This window comes from Oncorhynchus mykiss, chromosome 1 (genome assembly GCF_013265735.2).
Source record: "Oncorhynchus mykiss isolate Arlee chromosome 1, USDA_OmykA_1.1, whole genome shotgun sequence".
NCBI lineage: Eukaryota > Metazoa > Chordata > Actinopteri > Salmoniformes > Salmonidae > Oncorhynchus > Oncorhynchus mykiss.
Genome location: NC_048565.1, coordinates 48,052,527 through 48,066,549, shown reverse-complemented (window position 1 = coordinate 48,066,549; position 14,023 = coordinate 48,052,527).

The following is a 14,023-nucleotide window of genomic DNA, read 5'->3' as shown; positions in this document are numbered from 1 at the left end:
CACATTTCAGTTGAATGCATTCAGTTGTACACCTGACTAGGTATCCCCCTTTTCCTTCCCCTATTGATTATTGTATCATTGATTTAGTTCAGTCTTATAAATCGCTGAATCATATTTAATAAGGATCTCTTACCTAGCTTGATGACTGTGGGCATTTTTGATTACTTTTTGTTCTAAATAGAGACTGCTAGAAGGGCCATGGGTCATATTGAATTGTGTAGAAATGCAGGAAATTAACTTTAGATGTCCCAAAAAATGGGAGGACCCTCTGGCCAAGTTATGTCCCCGCCACTTCTGAAGCCAAAGTTGCGCCCCTGGTTTATTTTATTTCAGTATTTCAGTGTGGAGTCAACTAAGGGGACTAGCCTGTGTTTCATAGCCATTTTCAAGACGTTTGCTGACTGAGAGGAGGTACAGTGCCTTCAGAAGTAATCAGACCCCTTGACATTTTTCACATTTTATTTTAAGTTACATCCTTATTCTAAAATGGATTTTTAAAAATTAAAATCCTCAGCAATCTAAACACAAAACCCGTAATGACAAAATCGAAACAGGTTTTTATACATGTTTGCAAATGTATTAAAAATAAAAACAAAGACCTTATTTACATAAGTATTCAGACCCTTTGCTATGAGACTTGAAATTGAGGACAGGTGCATCCTGCTTGATTGGAGTCCACCTGTGGTCAATTCAATTGATTGGACATGATTTGGAAAGGCACAAACCTGTCTGTATAAGGTCCCACAGTTGACAGCACATGTCAGAGCAAAATCAAGCCATGAGGTCGAAGGAATTGTCCGTAGAGAGCAGAGACAGGATTGTGTCGAGGCACAGATCTGGGGAAGGGTACTAAAAAAATGTCTGCAGCATTGAAGGTTCCCAAGAACACAGTCATTCTTAAGTGGAAGAAGTTTGGAACCACCAAGACTCTTCCTAGAGCTGGCCACCTGGCCAAACTGAGCAAACGGGGGAGAAGGTCCTTGGTCAGGGAGGTGACCAAGAACCCCATGGTCACTCTGACAGAGTTCCTCTGTGGAGATGGGAGAACCTTCCAGAAGGACAACCATCTCTGCAGCACTCCACCAATCAGGTCTTTATGGTAGATTGGTCAGACGGAAGCCACTCCTCAGTACATGACAACTCGCTTGGAGTTTGATAAAAGGCACCTAAAGACTCTCAAACCATGAGAAAAAGATTCTCTGGTCTGATGAAACCAAGATTGAACTCTTTGGCCTGAATGCCAAGCATCACGTCTAGAGGAAACCTGGCACCATCCCTACGGCGAGGCATGGTGGTGGCAGCATCATGCTGTGGGGATGTTTTTCAGTGGCAGGGACTGAGAGTCTAGTCAGGATCGCGGCAAAGATGAATGAAGCAAAGTACAGAGAGATCCTAGATGAAAACCTGCTCCAGAGCGCTCAGTACCTCAGACTGGGGAAAAGGTTCACCTTCAACAGGACAACAACCCTAAGCACACAGCCAAGACAACACAGGAGTGACTTCGGGACAAGTCTCTGAAGGTCCTTGAGTGGCCGAACCAGAGCCTGGACTTGGAGCCTGGAGCCTGAACCTGATCGAACATCTCTGGAGAGACCTGAAAATAGCTGTGCAGCAACGCTTTCCATCCAACCTGACAGAGCTTGAGGGGATCTGCAGAGAAGAATGGGATAAACTCCCCAAATACAGGTGTGTCAAGCTTGCAGTGTCATACCGAAGAAGACTCGATGTTGTAATCGCTGCCAAATGTGTTTCAACAAAGTACTGAGTAAAGGGTCTGAATACTTATGTAAATATGATGATTCCGTTTTCTTTTCTTTTTTAATATTAATGAGCAAAAATGTCTAAAAAACTGTTTTTGCTTTGTCATTATGGGGTATTATGTGTGGTTTGACGAGGGGGAAAAAGCAATTTAATACATTTTAGAATAAGACTGTAATGTAACAAAATGTGGAAAAAGTCAAGCGGTCTGAATACCTTCCGAATGCACTGTATGTATAAATTATTTATAATAAATGATGTATACTAAGTATTGGTCATTTAATAGTTAGTTTAAGTGTGGAGTTTACATACACCTTAGCCAAATACATTTAAACTCAGTTTTTCACTATTCCTGACACTTAATCCTGGTAAATATTCCCTGTCTTAGTTCAGTTAGAATCACCACTTTATTTTAAGAATGTGAAATGTCAGAAAGTAGTAGAGAGAATGATGTATTTCAGCTATTATTTCTTTCATCACATCCCCAGTGGGTCAGAAGTGTACATACACTCAATTAGTATTTGGTAGCATTGCCTTGAAATTGTTTAACTTGGGTCAAAAGTTTTGGGTAGCCTTCCACAAGCTTCCCACAATAAATTGGGTGAATTTTGTCCCATTCCTCCTGACAGAGCTGATGTAACTGAGTCAGGTTTGTAGGCCTCATTGCTCACACATGCTTTTTCAGTTCTGCCCACACATTTTCTATAGGATTGAGGTCAGGGTATTGGCCACTCCAATACCTTGACTTTGTTGTCCTTAAGCCATTTTGCCACAACTTTGAAAGTATGCTTGGGGTCATTGTCCATTTGGAAGATCCTTTTGCAACCAAGCGTTAACTTCCTGACTGATGTCTTGTTGCTTCAATATATCCACGTAAATTTCCTACTTCAATGATGCCATCTATTTTGTGAAGTGCACCAGTCCCTCCTGCAGCAAAGCATCCCCACAACATGTTACTGCCACCCCCGTGCTTCACGGTTGGGATGGTGTTCTTCGACTTGCAAGCCTCCCCCTTTTTCCTCCAGACATAATCATGGTCATTATGGCCAAACAGTTCTATTTTTGTTTCATCAGACCAGAGGACATTTTTCCAAAAAAGTACCATCTTTGTCCCCATGTGCAGTTGCAAACCGTAGTCTGGCTTTTTTATGGCGGTTTTGGAGCAGTGGCTTCTTCCTTGCTGAGCGGCCTTTCAGGTTATGTCGATGTAGGACTCGTTTTTACTGTGGATATAGATACTTTTGTACCTGTTTCCTCCAGCATCTTCACAAGGTCCTTTGCTGTTGTTCTGGGATTGATTTGCACTTTTCGCACCAAAGTACATTCATCTCTAGGAGACAGAACGCGTCTCCTTCCTGAGCGGTATGACGGTTGCGTGGTCTCATGGTGTTTATACTTGTGTACTATTGTTTGTACAGATGAATGTGGTACCTTCAGGCATTTGTAAAAAAAAAAAAAAATAATAATAAAGATTCTGAGGTCTTGGCTGATTTCTTTTGATTTTCCCATGATGTCAAGCAAAGAGGCACTGAGTTTGAAGGTAGGCCTTGAAATACATCCACAGGTACACCTCCAATTAACTCAAATTATGTCAATTAGCCTATCAGAATCTTCTAAAGCCATTACATAATTTTCTGTAATTTTCCAAGCTGTTTAAAGGCACAGTCAATTTAGTGTATGTAAACTTCTGACCCACTGGAATTGTGATACAGTGAATTATAAGTGAAATAATCTGTAAACAGTTGTTGGGAAAAGTACTTGTGTCATGCACAAAGTAGATGTCTTAACCGACTTGCCCAAACAACAGTTTGTTAACAAGAAATGTGTCGAGTGGTTGAAAAACGAGTTTTAATGACTCCAACCTAAGTGTATGTAAACTTCCGACTACAACTGTATGTTTGGTCTCATTGAACTAGAGTAGGCTGACTGCATGGGGAGAGCTTCACATGCCAGTTAACTTAAAGTTGCACTGTGCAGAAATCGCTCTGCCATTTCCTGGTTGCTAAAATTCTAATGGTTTGCCTAATTTCAGTTTTTGTGACAAAATAAGCTGTTATAGTGTAGAGAATCATTGCACCATCGCAAGTGCTCTGAAATATATTCTCCATAACCAAAAATATTGTCAAATGACAAAAGGAAACTTGTGAATGAGACCCATATTTCTCTGTCTGAAAATCTTCCCATTCCTGTAAGGTAGGAAATAGAAACAGCTCAAAAGAAAAGGGCAAGTCTCTTCAACCCTGCTCTATTCAATCTACATCTACATCTAGCATATTAGCACATCAAACTACATCTACATCTAGCATATTAGCACATCAAACTACATCTAGCATATTGGCTGATATAGCCCAGTAATATAAACCTAATATAATGGGCCAAGTGAGAATCTCTGGTAATCTCAGTGGTGTAAAAATACTTTAAAGTTCTACTTCACTCCACTACATACCTAAAGAAAAATATGTACTTTTTACTCCATCCATTTTCCCTGACCCCTAAAAGCACTCGCTGCATTTTGAATGCTTAGCAGGAGTAAATAGAAAAATAAAAATAAATCTTGTTTGCTTAATATAAGGAGTTTGAAATGATTCATACTTTTACTTTTAATACTTAAGTATATTTTAGCAATTAAATTGACTTTTGATACTTAAGTATTTAAAACCAAATACTTTTAGACGTTTACTCAAGAAGTATTTTACTGGGGAACTTTCATGTTCTATTAAGTTATCTTTACTTTTACTCAGGATTACAATTGGGTGCTTTTTCCACCTCTTGGTAATTTAACCTATTTGTTAAGTTATTTTTGCTGATTTGATATTGCCTATAGGGTGGAAAATTGCTGGGACCATGGCTGGCAAGTGAGCTGTGTCACACATGCCTAAAATAACATTTTGAGACTGTGGTTGGGTTTGGGATCAATTCTTGCTGGTAGTGAGTGGGAGTCCGACAGAAAGCCAGTGGGTGCAGGCGTGGCGCGGTATGAAAAGTTGCATGGGATGAAGAAATCCATCCCGCGCAGACCTCTATCGGGAAGCATAGAAGTAGCACACATAGAACAGATATAACGCTTATTAAACTTGCTATCAATGAGAATGACAGATATATAACACATTTCTATGCGAATTTGGTCGGGTCGCCCAAAAAGTTACATATTGCTGCTTTAATCACCATCCCTGTGTAGCCTATGTGGATCCATGATTCCATGAGTTCAACTGTCTGTTTATGGGAACTCCTTCATATGCACTGATCTAACAAAAAATACCTGGCGGAAGAAAGAAAGTCCCTGGCTTTCAGCTGTCATGTCTTCTCATCTTGATCCAGATAAAGGAAAGGTGATTAGGAGGAAAATCACTTATTTAGATGCAGCTCATGTCTTCCCTCAGCCTGTGTGAGGTATGCTCAACACAGTATCATAGGTTATTGTGAAATAGACACAAATTGCATGAGGCCTGACCAGGTTAGGAAAAACTGACATAGTGGATTTTTGAGATCCGTTCATCTTGTAGTACCAGCTATGTCCTCTGGATGGCGACTTGTTCAAAGGATGGCTATATCAAAGTTTGCTTGGCTGTCTATAGCTACATTGTTGGCAGCAGTCAATCAGTATCATTTGGTTCAAAGTGTTTTATTCAGGTTTGTTTCAGGATCTTAATACGCAACAAAAAAAACGAAACAAAAAAAATTAAGACAATGCATTGTACATGGTTGGGAATGTTTTTGTTTTGCAAATGAGAATGAATGCACATGGATGTCTAGACAGTTCAATTGTGTTGGTGACAATGCCATCATGACTCCCCCTCACTTGCATAGTGTATATTATTTTAATGACATCATTCAAAGAAAAGTGCATATCCACTCTATTTTATAGAATACAAAGACGGGTAGGAGAACCCCATATATACAATACCAGTCAAAAGTTCTAGAACACCAACTCATTTAAGGGTTTTTCTTTTTGACTATTTTCTACATTGTAGAATAATAATGAAGACATCAAAACTATGAAATAATACTACATGGAATCATGTAGTAACTAAAACAGTGTTAAACAAATGAAAATATATTTTAGATTTGATTTTTTTCAAAGTAACCACCCTTTGCCTTGATGACAGCTTTGGACACTCTCTGTGTTCTCTCAACCACCTTCACCTGTAATGCTTTTCCAGCAGTCTTGAAGGCTGAATGCTGAATGCTGTGGTAGCCATGCTGGTTAAGTGTGCCTTGAATTCTAAATAGATCACTGACAATGTCACCAGCAAAGCACCCCCACACCATCACACCTCCTCCTCCATGCTTCACGGTGTGAACCACACATGCAGAGATCCTCCGTTTACTTACTCTGCATCTCACAAAGGCACGGCAGTTGGAACCAAAAATGTCAAATTTGGACTCAACAGACCAAGAACTGATTTACACCGGTCTAATGTCCATTGCTCTTGTTTCTTGGAAGAGCAAGTCTCTTCTTATTATTGGTGTCCTTTGGTATTGGTTTCTTTGCAGAAATTCGACCATAAAGGCCTGATTCACGCAGTCTCCTCTGAACAGTTGATGTTGAGATGTGTCTGTCACTTGAACTCTGTGAAGCATATGTGACCCGTTTCAGTAAACTATGCATATGGAGAGCCGTTTGAACGTAATTTTATTTTTATAAAAATTTTAAAAAATGGGGGGGCAGAAATGCCTTCTCGAACATGTGAACGTTCATGTCCTTAATAACAAACTTGTAAGCCATCTGTAAATACGAATGCAATTGTTCAATTACGAGCCTTAATTAAGCCACAGAAAAGGACAGCAACCTTCCCGGTAGCCATGATTGGCTGAGATAATGAGTAGGCTGGACATGCTGAGAGAAGAGTTTGGATTGGTCTGCCACACAGCACGCTTCTGTCTATTTGAGCTGGTCAGTATGTGTACGGTAATCCTGTCTAACGCAGCTTTAATTGTTTTTTATTGCGTATTAAAACTTAACAAAAGACTCCAGTATGCAAGTATCCATTTCAATAGAGCGTCACTGCAACAACACCAATGCTCTGGATAACATGAAAACAGAATAACCGGCTCTGCTTGGGCTGCAATTTCTGAGGCTTGTAACTCTAATGAACTTATCCTCTGCAGCAGAGAGGTAACTCTGGGTCTTCCTTCCATGTGGCGGTCCTCACGAGAGCCAGTTTCATCATGGCGCTTGATGGTTTTTGCGATTGCACTTGAAGAAACTTTCAAAGTTCTTGAAATGTTCCGTATTGACTGACCTTCATGTCTTAAAGTAATGATGGACTGTCGTTTCTCTTTGCTTATTTGAGCTTTTCTTGCCATGATATGGAATTGGTCTTTTACCAAATAGGGCCATCTTCTGTGTACCTTGTCACAACACAACTGATTGGCTCAAACGCTGGAGTGGTGTAATTTACTTTCAACAAGGCACACCTGTTCATTGAAATGTATTCCAGGTGACTATCTCATGAAGCCGGTTGAGAGAATGCCAAGAGTGTGCAAAGCTGTCATCAAGGGAAAGGGTGGCTACTTTGAAGGATCTCATTTCTTTAACCCTTTTTGTCTTACTACATGATTCCATATGGTGTTATTTCATAGTTATTCTACAACAACAGTAAGAATAAAGAAAAATTCTGGAATGAGTAGGTGTGTCCAAACCTTTGACTGGTGCTGTACATTACACAAGGTTTTGTGTGTACTGAGCAGCAAGTTGCAACATCGGATCTATCTCACGCTCAGACGTGAGCCACAGTTCCAGCTAGTGTATAACTGTGAGACTGATGCAGATGAGAGCGTTGTCCTTTAAACACCAACCAGCATCCCTTTATGAAACAGTCCAGTGTCTGTCTATCTAGTACGGCCATAAGCACATAAATGAACGCTTGTGAGGAAAAACAATGGCATTTCATCAGAGCCCATTGTTTTACCAACCGAGCTGGGACGCTATGCATTTATTTCGTCGATTTGGTGATACATTTCTCTCTGTTTGTACCAGTGACTGAGCATAATTCTGTGTTTGTTCTGAGGCCTGTGTGTACAGTGTGCTAGAGCAACAGCTGCGAGAGATGAGTCTGTGTCTCATTGTGATTGTTAGCCTGCTAGCTGAGCTACTAATGCAGGCTGCCATTTGAAATCTGCAATAAGGAATGGGTCATTGTTACGCATAAGTAGTGAGCAATATTCTAATGTAAACGGTTGCAATCAATAACAGCTGTAATAGCTCTATTTGTCCCACTTAACCTGTCAAGAAAATGTCAGATGTGATATAGATGATAACGTCCTTGAAAGCCTTAACTTCATGTTTAGCTACTTGTCTGTGGAGAGATCCTAATAAATGGTCATAAACTCTTTGTTATGTCCGAGTGGGATTATTTTACATGACAGTGATCAGCTTCTGCCAACTGATTGAGTTAAACCTCTCTAGTCAATAAAATCTCATCTCCGAAGTGATGAGATGACAATCACTCATAACTCAAAGTACATGTTGAAATGTCAGACCCATTTTGAAATTGATTGGTGTTAAATTAAATACATTCCAGGTTTATGAAGGCTATAGGCCTATTGCTAATTTGTAAGGCGTTGTTCACCTGAATAATTAATGAACGGGAAGCCGTTATGTCACCGCGCGATGCCGCTGCATATTCATACAAGCCATTAGTCTTTTCAATTTGGTTTAAATAGAACTTTACAGACATATTTTGTGCTTGATGTCCATTCAGATGCAGTGATATGCAAAAGCAAAGCCTAACTTCTACAGTGAAAGTCACCTTATAACTCCCTCTCTCTGCCGCAAGGCCTGATGGCCAGATTTAGTTAAATAACACAATGTTAATCAACGGTGAGGAATTTGAAGAAAAAAACCTTGTAAGGAAAACTTGGACATCTTGGCGAGACAATAAGAGATGAGCTTTTGACAGCTCTACCTTTCAGCGGAATAAGGGGACAGAAACAGAAACCTTGCTTTTTTGAAAAGCAGTGAAGCCAGAGGAATCTGCCAGTCATAACTGAAGGAGGGAAAATATGGGGGAAAATACAATTAAAATTATAGAATACTTCAGGCACTCAGTCTTCAAAATAAATGTGTTGTCCCCATAGGTTTAAATGTATCTAGAGGCAGATTTCATGGGTAAATTCGATTTTGGGATGTGTTGACCACCAAGGAATTTACCTAAGTATTGAGTTGTCTTTGCAAAGAAAACTCAAAAAAAGGGAAAGTACCTAGGCCTACATTACATCCTTTAAAAAAAGCGGAATGAATCAAGACATTGTTGTCTGATGTTTCTAATATTAATTAATGCACTGGCTCATAAGTAAGTAGGCTGTAGAAATACATAACTGCCTGGACTGCCTCTTTAAGGTAGCTAAGGTGGGAAAGAAACAGTTTTTTAATGTTTACACGCCTCACTGTTCTGCAACCGTTTGGCCCCTGAGTCTGTTTCTAAGGCCCTGCAGGCCTGGGACTGGGATGTTTATGTGCCATCAGGCCCCTTCATATCTAATGACGGTAGGCAGGTGAGTCATAGGATGTAGCAGGGAGCACCTGGCGCGCTCTCTGTCAGCCCTTACCTGTGAAGGAGGCAGGCCAGACAGATATGTATTTCAGCCTGGTAATGAGTCAGCCATGAATCAAAGGATTTGGTGGACAGTAGTTGTCATGTTCATAGAGCTTCAAAGGAGGAGGAAAATTCCAAACCTCTAAGGTAGTTGGTTGACTGACTCAGGTCACCCAAGTTTTTGTTCATGAGAACACTGAAAAAGTGCCAGCTAATGATATTGTATGGAAACAGTGGGCTAGAGGTTTTCTAATTTACAATAAGATAAAACGAAAACATGCATAATTGTCATTTTAAGATGAATGAGTAAACCAATAGCCTTATTCGCGTAAACTGTTTCATCCAAATGATTGCACACACTCACCGATTTGTGACATTGCACCAACAGATACACACTTCCACAGATAGGTAGCCTATAAACACTCACAATCCATCTCTTTCTTCCCCCCTGTCTGTTTTGGTACAATAGCTTGGTTACCAATAGCAGTGCTGGCCAGCATTGAGGACTTCAAGTCATGCTGAATACTAGAAACAGACTACAATATCAAACACTTAACAATGAGCCCAATAACTAAGAGCCTATTTTTAATCCACTTCCTAAGGACTTTTCCAGTGATTTAATTGAATGCAAGAACTGAATTTTGTCAAAAACAATTCAATAAAACTGTGAAGTTTGTTGAATTTCACCTTTAGTTTATGTGTACTTTTTCAAGTATACGACAATTGGTTGTATTCAAGTATTCAGACCCCTTCACTTTTCCACATTTTCTTATGTTACAGCCTTATTCTAAAATGGATTCAATTCTTGTTTTTTCCCCTCATCAAGCTATTTTCAGCTCTCTCCAGAGATGTTCGATTGGGTTCAAGTCGAAGCCACTCCTGTGTTGTCTTGGCTGTGTGCTTAGGGTCGTTGTCCTGTTGGAAGGGGAACCTTCGACCCAGTCTGAAGTCTTGACCGCTCTGGAGTAGGTTTTCATCAACAATCTCTCTGTACTTTGCTGACTAGTCTCCCAGTCCCTGCCGCTGAAAAACATATATTTAATGCATTTTAGAATAAGGCTGTAACGTGACAAAATGTAGAAAAAGTAAAGGAGTCTGAATATTTTTCCAATGCACTGTATAAGTGCTGTTATTGTGTTGTGAAAATGTGCAGGAGCAACAACGGCTCAGCCGTGAAGTGGTTGGCCACACAAGCTCACAGAATGGGAATGCCATGTTCTGAAGCGCGTAGCTCGTGCAAATCCTTTGTCCTCGGTTGCAACACTCCCTACCGAGTTCTTAACTGCCTCTGGAAGCAACATCAGCACAATAACTGTTTGTGAGGGTCTTCATGAAATGGGTTTCCATGGCTGAACAGTCGCACACAAGCCTAAGATCACCATGCGCAGTGCCAAGCGTCGGCTGGAGTGGTGTAAAGCTCACCACCATTGGACTCTGGAGCAGTGGAAGAAGCGTGTTGTCTGGAGTAAAGAATCTGGGTTTGGCGGATGCCAGGAGAACACTACCTGCTCGAATACATAGTGACAACTGTAAAGCATGGGGGAGGAGGAATAATGATCTAGGCCTCTTACTTCCAATGAAGGGAAGTCTTAACGCTACAGCATACAACGACATTCAACATTTTGTGGCAACAGTTTGGGGAAGGCCCTTTCCTGTTTCCGCATGACAATGCCCCTGTGCATAAAGCGAGGTCCATACAGAAATGGCTAGTTGATGGCTAGTTGATGGCTAGTTGGCTAGTTGATCGTTGTGGAAGAACTTGACTGGCCTGCACGGAGCCCTGACCTCAACCCCATCAAGCACCTTTGGGATGAATTGGAATGCTGACTGCGAGTCAGGCCTAATCACCCAACATCTGCCTGACCTCACTAATGCTCTTGTGGCTGAATGGAAGAAAGTCCCCGCAGCAATGTTCCAACATGTAGTGGAAAGCCTTCCCAGAAGAGTGGAGGCTGTTGTAGCAGCAAAGGGGGGACCAACTCCATATAAATGACATGATTTTGGAATGAGATGTTCAATGAGCAGGTGTCAACATATTTTTGGTCATGTAGTGTTATCTTATTTCAACATGGAGTTATAAGCCATTTAACACACTGCTCACTTGTGATAATCAGCCCTATCACAGTATGGGGTTGGTTGTCACGGTGTTGTTTTTCAGCAACAATTAAACCAATTTACAACGTTTTTTGAAAAAGTAAAGCCTTTATTTGGAAAAAAAAAAGGTAAAGCCTTATTTATTGAATAGTATTTATATTTAACATAATACAAATGAAGTAAAAATATAAATAAATTCAACATAGTTGAATATGTGATTTGACATTGTAGTTCGTACTCCACTTAAATCGTCATATCAATGCTTAATAAACAAAAAGTAACCATCTGATACTTGGATGAAAATGTAATATTTTAATAAAGTGAAAAAAGTAAAGCTGTAAACGTTTGTGTTAACTCCATTTTTTTGTTGAAAAGGAATGCTTGTTCAAACAGGAACAGGTGTGTGTCTGTGTGCGTGTGTGTGTGCGTGCGTGCGTGCGTGCGTGAATGTTGCTGACTTTCAGTCACAGTTTTGACAAGCAGATCTGGACCAGACCAAATCTGAACCAATCATAGACATCTAAGTTTGGACAGCACAGAAGTAGAGCACAGTATTTACCGTAGAGTATATTCAGTAGAGTACAGTAGGGTAAAGGAAAGTACAGTTCAGTACTACTGTACTCTACTGAATTAAACTCAACTATACTGTACTTTTCTTTGCTCTACTGTGCTATACCGAATTCAACTATACTGTACAGTACTCTAACACACTGTAAAAAAACATATTTTTTAATAAATACAAATAAATTCCTCTCACCTCAATGTTTTGTCATCCTGAAACGAATTGACCACATGAATGCCATCTCCTATAGAGGACACACATTTTTATCTTGAAATTATTACACCGTGACAACCAAACCAGTGAGACAACCAACCCCGGTCTCCCCTACTGTGTGTGTGGTCAAGTGCAGACTGCTCCTTGAAAGAGAAACTGGTGGTGGTGCACGCTCAGTCAGCTGGCAGTTAGCCTACAACTACAGAGTTCATAGGACACAAACTGGGTGGGTGGATTCAGCTTCCGTAACTGAAGACACATTTTTTTTTGTTTTCTCTTCTGTCTGAATTGATGTTTGCGCCTTGGACATCATGTCGCGCAGGAAGCAAGCTAAGCCTCAACATGTACAGTCGGATCATAATTCGTCTTTATTGGAAACCACCGGTAAGTTTGGGACAAGACTGTAGGTTTAATTGTTATTACTGTGCAATTGAAAATGAAATGTATGTAATTTAATAGTTGAGTGCAATTCTGTACTGAGTTCGGGGCAATGTTAGCCTTGACATTAGAAGTTGAAATTGTAATTGTTTCATTGAGTGATGACTCACAATAGAGCCTTCACATGCAACTTTTCTTTCCTGAGTTTTACCATGCTAAATATGATTGTTAGTCCAATTGTCTGTATGTTTCCTTGTTGTAGGTCTATTTATTAATGTAGACCTAATGATGCCCAAATAAAGTTTGAATAATGATCACGATTCAGTTTTCATGTCGGACATTGTGTTTATGCCCCTTTGAATTGAACAGAAATAATGTATTCTGAAAGTATTCTGAGAGTTAATAGGTGTTACTGATTGGACTATCCTGAGTAAATACATCAAAATCAAATGACATTTTCAATATTTTATATAGGCAATAAATGATTTGGCTACATTAAATTATATTGAATTTATTAACTGAATTTCAAATTGATGAAAAAGGTGGGCAATTAGGCTACATGACCAACATTATTATTCATTTTATCACTGTCCTTGTGATACTCTTAACTTAAATAATATTTATAGAGGAAAACGTGCCATTAGTGGCAGAGGTTTACCATAGAGTGGGGAGGGATCTGAACAAAATATCAGAGCTACTCCTCCATCCCCTTAGACAGGCAGTGTCTCTTGTGTCTCAGTGTCTCTTACACCTTTGTGAGTGTAATCTCTCCTAAGCTTGTAGATTTGGAAAAGCCTTGAGCTCTGAGACTAAAGGGTTCCCTTACATTATTTTATTACTGTTGATCGTAGGCAATTGCTGTATAACATACAGTTTAATAAGTGATTACCCAATGTCACTACAAGGGGTACAAGTGCATACAATAGCTGCTTTTCTCTTCCTTTCTTTTTCGCTATGGGTCAGTCAATGAGGTGGTGCTCTACAGAATATAGTAAATAAAGTCATAGAGTAGAGTGGGGTAAATGAAGCCATTTTTTTTACATTCAGCATCACTCAGTCAAGGGAAATATAATATTCTTTCTAACAAAGTTATTTACATATACAGTATTTCAGGATGTTGTGTATTCATGTAAACATTGTAAACATAGCTTGTCCAAAAATAGTGGTCTCTTGGCACGGGAAAGGGGTGAGTTGAGCCGCAGGACAGGGTAAGTTAAGCCGCCTACAAATATCTGTACTGAATGAAATGTTACCACTACCTTTTTAAAACCATGTCTATCTTTACTTCGCAAACACTATTCAACACAATCACAATTGCTTTTTTTGTCCTTTAATAATTTGAATAATCTTTTCACACAAGCGTAACACCTAACAAACACTTTATACTTCTTTTTTTTTTTTACACTTTTAACATAGACCAGGCCTTGTTGTTACCTCATATCCCAGCGATAATGCCTTGCATTACACCTGGGAAGAAAAC